Source organism: Fulmarus glacialis, unplaced genomic scaffold, assembly GCF_000690835.1.
Source record: "Fulmarus glacialis isolate BGI_N327 unplaced genomic scaffold, ASM69083v1 scaffold13302, whole genome shotgun sequence".
Lineage (NCBI taxonomy): Eukaryota > Metazoa > Chordata > Aves > Procellariiformes > Procellariidae > Fulmarus > Fulmarus glacialis.
Window position 1 is genome coordinate 3,124 of NW_009197243.1, and position 7,084 is coordinate 10,207.

The following is a 7,084-nucleotide window of genomic DNA, read 5'->3' on the forward strand; positions in this document are numbered from 1 at the left end:
GCTTTCAGCCCAAGATCTATTTCAGTAGTTCTTCAATAGCTTACCCAGAGCCTGAATCACCCCTTTAAGCACAAGCCTAGCAATACACCCCCAGACAAGCCAGGGACAAGTGCATCTGGCTCAGAGCACCAAAGGGGACAGCAAAGAACCAGCACGGTGTCTCCCACCCCATCAGAGGACCACCAGAATTAATGTCTGCTTTGGAATCAGTAACTGTGTGAACAGAGATGGAAACAAGCTGTCCAAACTTTGTTTTATACGTCCACTGATGGCACATCTCCTGCAGCATTCAGTTTACTCTGCCAAGAGTTAACTATTAATGCATATGCTTTATTTCCAGTTTAAGTTTGGCTTGTTTCATCTTACAGTCATCAGATTGAGAGGTACTTTCGCCTGCTAGATCTAAGAGCCTTCTGTTATTGACTCTGTTCTCCACAAAACCACTTACATACAGACGTGTTAGCAACTTACCCCTGCTCTCCTCTCCACTAAACCCCACACGCAGAATCACTTGAGTCTTGCAGGCTGAGGCAGTGCCTGTGGCTCCTCTTGGAGCCCTTCCCAGAGCTCCAACATCCCCCTGCACCGTAAGCACCAGGAGCAAGCAAGCTCCCGCCGCCACCAAGAGACCACAGCTCCTTATTGAGATGTGCCTGTCGCTAACTCAGCGATCGTGTTGACTCGTTAGCCCACAGCTTCCACTGAGCACCCACAAGGCGCTGATTAATCTCCAAGACCGCCATGTCTTACACCAAGCCCATGCTCCCAGGACAGGTCTCTGCACTGCTGGAGCACTGTCTGTGCTTTGCTTCTGAAAGCAGGATTTTACACTTTGCAGTGACCTGATGTCATCTTCCTGCACCCAGCGTACCATAGCATCCAGAGTTTCTGTAATGGTGGGATGCCCCCTTTGCTGTCACCCCCTCCCTGTGTGCATGAATTTGTCATTAATGATTTAATCAGTCATTTATTTGTTTTCTTCCATTTGTTAGGTAAAAATACTACTATATCTGCTCTGACATAGGTGCCTCGCAGTTGCTGGAGGAGTTCACTCTGCTTCTTTGCACGCTCCAAGAGCTTGCTCATACTAAAGTGATACCGTCTGGGTTTTACTGTAAACTGATTTTTCCTTTCCATTTGCTCAGTTGCAGAATGTTGGGCACTGATACAGAGACCATGCAGTGCGGGAACCCATGTGGGGAGAGTGAGGCAGTGTTTGGGGTGGGGGAAAGCATGTGCACAAATGTGCAGGCTCACATTTGGTGGGAAGGCAGAAGTTCTGTTAAAAGGTGCTTCCAGTAGAAATACTGCACTGCCAAAAAAACCCAAAATAAAACCATTCCATCAGTGGGCTTGACCCACACTGGTGCCAGTAGATGTATCTGGTCAAAAGCAGACAGGATTCTGGGGAGGTGTGTGTTATTAGCATACACATTAAATACTGAAATTTAACTGAGCTGACATACAGTGGCTGCACAGAGGCAGCATTCCCTCCGTTCTGTGGAGGGGACAGTAAAGAAGGGGCTGTCAGAGAAAGGCAGGTCAAAATGCAGGAAGAGACTTCTAAGCTATTGAACAGTTTACATACTTGGAGAGTTCTCCTTTTAAAATACCACCCAAAACCATTAGGTGTAGTATGGAGTTGGACTTTAGGACATGAGCATCAGACGTCTAGACAACTGGAGATAAGAAAGCAAAGAAAATAAGGTTTTAAAGTCTGCCCTGTCCAGGGGATTTTCCTGTTTCCTGTGGGCAAAAGCATGATCGTTGCTTTCTAAAAACTGGCCATTTAGGATGGCTGCTGGGAAACAATATCCAGCCATGGAGGAGGCCAGCATCAGTTCACTCTGAGAAGCAGAAGAGCTGACAGTACCACACGCAGCCCCCTCAGCCAGCAGAGAGCTGCCCGTCGGCTCCCCGGGCATCGGGTCCATGTGGGAGGGAAGAGGTGGCGTTTGCTCCAGTGCCACGTTGCCGGGTCACTCCAGATCTGTTCCGGTCATGCAGCTGATCACAGGCAGGACACTGTGACCCGCATTTTTGTTAGCTGTCTGTGTGGATGTTTGCAAACTGCCTACTCGTGTGCACCATGGCTGGTTCTGCCGCAGTCATGACTGGACGTTTGGCTGCACAAATAGCCATCGGTGTGTCCAACACACTCCCAGTATGTGCAAATACAATGTCTGCTGCTACACAAGCTATTTATGCATTCACATAGCTACAAGCAAGACCTTAACTTATCTCTACTTCAGCTTCCCTGTGCAAAATGGGGATAATAACACTTGCTCATTTTGCAGAAGGGCTCTGCAGTTCAGTTCATGAATATAAAGTAGTTTGAGATCCTCTGATGGAAGGTGCTAGAGATGGACAAAGGGGTACTAATGGCACAAAGCTGACTAAGTCCCAAGCACTGGCCTCACCGAGTTGTACTGTGTTTGCTAATCCAAGTGTGTAATCAGCGTATACATAGGCAACATGTTGGTTCAGGCTGTGTAATACACAGCAACTTCAAAGCGCGCTCTCAATATGAGCTCACGCTTCCCGAAAGGGGCAGGCGGTATCTGTGCATGCAGCCACAAAGGACTGGCGATGCGCAGATGAAAATGGAGAGCTGTCTGGTAGTGGGAGTGCGAGATGGGTGTGTATCTAAATACAGACATGGTGCCGCTCCTTGAAACAGAAAACATCTAAATCTCTCTCTCCCTCCCCACCTCTGCCTGTCAGCTCCTCCAAATGAAGTCCCAGCTTTGTTTTCCTGATTTCCATTTTGTATCCTAAAATATTCACTCCAAGTTCCGCTTGACAGACATCCGTAATCTAATCTCCATGTCTGCTTTCTAATTTTCGCAGTCAGGATAAAACAAATTGGCTGGCATTAATTGCCTGTGCAGCGGCCTGGAGCTTTGAGCTGTGATTTACGAGCTCAGAGCAGGCGCTCTGCAACACATTTTTCTTAATTTATTTTTAATGAGTCTCTCAATTAATTTTCTTGGAAACATCTTAATGATGTTGGAGGCGGGTGTTAATGAGGTTTGTACCAGCACCTCATTTTGCATATTTTAAAGTACTGAATGGCATCACAAGCAAGCTCCTAGTCCTAAAACAGAAGAAAGCTTAGGGCTGGAGAGAGATACCCTCCTCAGCTAATACCACTGTCTCAGCTTAGGCTTTCAGGCTGTATGGGATGGTTGGTGACTGAACGTCGGGAGGCTGAAGCTGGCCAAGCCCACAGGGACGGGATGACCCTGGCGTTGCAGGAGGGCTGAGGGGCAGCGCTGGGGCACGGCTGGTGGCCAGACGCTTCTTAACAGACGGGATCAAAGCCTTGACTCAGCGCCTGGGCATGCTGCAATTCTCCTTGACAGCCCCATGCTGGCGTCACCCGCAATGTGGACGCTCCATTCCCCATGTCCCCCCAGCCAGACCCTTTGGGTGGGAGTGCCCTGGGGCGTGGGGGCCGGGCTGCCTGGGGCTAGTGGCTGTGGGGTGCTCCAGGGTGTCTCCGCCGGCTCGCGGGGTCCCCGGTAATTGCTGGTGCATGTGCCGGCGAGAGGCAGCAGCTGGATTGCCTTTGTTTTCTCTCAGCACGTCAGTCTTCATTAAACCGGAGGGGAATGAAAAAGGATTCACTTTTGTCCCAGCCAGAACGTGGCAGCTGTTTAATTTCAATTAACGTGGCACTGAAAAGAATAACACTACGGCAGTAATTAAAGTGAGACAACTCCCACCCTCAGCACTGCACGGTGGTGGCTCACCCAGCAGAGGGTCCAGTTTGGCCCCCCCATCCTCCCAGCACGAGGCGAGCACGGGCAGGCAGCTGTGGTCAGGGCTGTGGGGCTGCCCCACAGGCTCACAAGGAGCTGGAGCAGGACTGAGCCCTGCCAAGGTAGGTGCTGCCCGCAGCCCCGCAGCCGCCCGCCCTGGGGCAGCGGGGTCGGCAGGGAATCAGCGTGGAGGGAGGAGAAAAAAACGCTGCATAGGCAGCCAGGGGTCGCCTCTGGAAACACCGGCCCAAGGCGCAGCCCCACTGCAGCTCCCCTGCTCCAGGAGCAGGTGGCTCGGTCCATGCAGCACAGCACAGCTCAGTACAGTGTGGCATGCGTGGCACAATGCAGCACAGCGTTGCGTGTTGCACAGTGCAGCATGGCATGGCACAGCACAGCGCAGCACGCATGGCACGATGCAGCGCAGCATGGCATGGCACAGCTCAGCACAGTGCAGCACGCATGTCACGGCAGCGCGGACCATCACAGCACATGCAATAACCAGCCTGGCAGTGGGTGTAGCCTGGCGGCACAGCCAGGGCTGCTGCATGCAGTAACGAGGGCCCACATAAGCAGTGGCTGCAAGAGGGCTGTGGCGCTGCAGGCTGCAGATCTGGGCGTGTACTGCTGCGGGACAGCAGAGCCATGCCAAGCCATGCCAAGCTGTGCTGCCACGTGCTGGGCAGAGATGTGCCACACGGAGCGGTGCGGGCTGCTCTGGGCTCAGTCCCAGCATGTGTGCTATGTGCAGGGTGCTGCAGGAGAGGGCAACCAGCTTTAATTAAAGCAGCAGTAAGGCCATGACAGAACACCAAGGCAGAGGATGGCAGCCGCGGAGGCTCTGTGCCCTGTGGAGGCTCTGTGCCCTGGCTGCTACTGCCTGAACAAGATTGAAATCTGCAGGGAAATTTTGTTCCCTTGCACTGGCAGAAATTAGGGCTAAATTCAATTGCGTTCTGCACAGTGGGGGTTAAGTGGCCCTGCTCGCAGGACTGTTGGTGCTGCCTCCGCTCTCACCGCCTGTGGCTGCAACCTGCTGGTGGAGCAGGTCGTCATGGCAACTGATGATTTCTATTATGGTACATCTGCGTTCACCTTCTGGGCCCAGCTTGGCCTTGGAAATTTCCAGTTAAAATACTTACCTGTGAAACTGCACTGAGTGTCAGCGAGGGGCGACAGCACAGGGAGCCCTGTGGCACAGGCAGCCAGGGCCAGCGGCAGGCGTGCGCCCAGGACATCACTGCGCAGTCATGCTCAAGGCAGTGCTGGCACCCAGTGACCTGCTCTGCTACCCCATGGCACCTGGGCTGCTGCAGCAGGCAGGGAGCACAGACCAGCCACACGCTGCCCAGAGCTGTTGAGCCATGGTGGGGCAGCCTCATCCACTCCCCCTGCCTCAGCGAGCACGCTGGCCTGGGGTGCAAGGCTCACCAGGCACCGCAGACCCCATTTCACCAGCCAGCAATCCCACCTGCACCAGCGTTTTGTCGCTATGGACTGGTTTTCATACATCTGCACTGCTGCTACACTGAACTAGCACTGCCTCCCTCTCTGGTCACCGTCTTGCACAGTCCTTTGGCAGCTCGGCAAATTGCACCCATGCCTCCCACCCGTTACAGGGTGACCTGCGGCCCCATGGGCCGGGGCAGGTCTCTTGTGCCCCAGGAACTGGCTGGAGGGCTGCGCCTGCCAAGACCCGACACTGATTCCTCCTGCCAGCACCAGTCCATCCCCTGTGCACTGGCACATTTTCCTAAAAGCCCTGGGTGAAGGTTTCCTGCAGGATTGCACAGCAGGATTTCCCTTTGCAAAAGCTGCTTGCCCTCTCCCCAGCAGATTGGTGTTGCACATGCGCCTGCTGATTCGCGTTTCTGTCGACTCCCCCAGCAGCAGACGGGCTGACAGCCAGGCTCCTCTCCATCCTCAGAGCCTCTCCTTGCCCATGGGCACTGCACTTGCCCCAAGAAGCTTCTGGGGCACACTCAGCCTCCCCTGGGGCCCATGGCCTGCAGCCCTGCCAGGATGTGCCCCTGTGGCAGGTCCCACCAGCCGTGCCCCGTGCATGGTGAGCAGAGCAGAGGGGCCACACTGCGCAGCTGCCCACCCCTCCAGCTGCTGCCGTCACACCGCTTGGGCGGCCCCAGGCCCGATTTGTTCACATTTACTACAGCGCACGCACACACACACAGAGGGTTTGTTTTGGGTTTGGTTTTTTTTCCGCTATTGATCTGGTGTTTTAAGAGGGGAAAAAAATCTTCTTGGCTGTCTAAACACTATTGATCTGTGCTGGGAAGCCGCATGGACAGGGAAGGGCATGGAGGAATTGAGATTTCATTTCCGACAACTTGTTCCTGTTATTTTTTACCCTTTTGGACAGGGAGAAACATGGAGCAGCAGCCTCAGTTAGTGTGGTCAATAGCTCCTCTGAGAGCTCGGCACAGCTCTGGGGGCACCTCGGGGAGCCGCAGGCCGGCACCAAATGTGGCACCTCTGCCAGCCCCACCGGCACCCGCCTCTGGCTGCAGGCCTGCAGCATGTCCTGGGGCCAGCAGCAGGGCCAGAGCATGGCACAAGGACAGTGTAAGGGGGGTAGCACAGAGAGAAGGGGATGCAAGGGCAGTGTGAGGCTGGTGAGGCCCAGCCATAGCACAAGGATGCCGCAAGGCTCACCACGTACGCCAGTGCTGGGTATGCCAGCGGGGCAGGACGGGGCTTGCCGGATGCACCAGCAGCACGAGGAGTTCCCTGGTGCACTCAGTCACCACGTTCTGGTTCTGGGCATTGTCCCCAGAACTGGACCAGGGCACAGGCTGCAGGCAGGGCAGAGTGTCATGACATGCCAGGGACAGAGGGCGGTCGAGGAGGAGCATGCCACACAAAGGCTGCGGTGAGGGCTGCAGGCAGCAGTGGGGGCCGTGCTCTTTGGAGCAGGGGCAGGTGCTGCTGGAGGAGAGGGCCATGGGCCCCTGCGCAGCTCTGCCATGCTCTTGCAGGAGCCCCAGGCTCAGTGTCTCCTGCTGGCACCAGGTGCTCCTGCGATGGGGAGTTGCAGTGCCAATGCCACGGGATGGTGGGGCTGCCCCAGGCAGGGCTGGGTGACATCCCTGGCTGCCCCCTCCCTGGGACTGAGGGTTGTCTGGGGCTAGTGGGAAAGCCCTGTCCCATGTTGTGGTCCCTCCAGCAGCGAGAGAGTTTCCAAAATGTGGCACATCCAGGGAGGTTCCTGCACCTCTGGGCCAGCCTGAGGATCCCTGTGGAGGGCTGCCAGGAGCGGAGGAGGCAACATCAGAGCTGAGCAGCTCCATCCAGCAGCTTCAGCA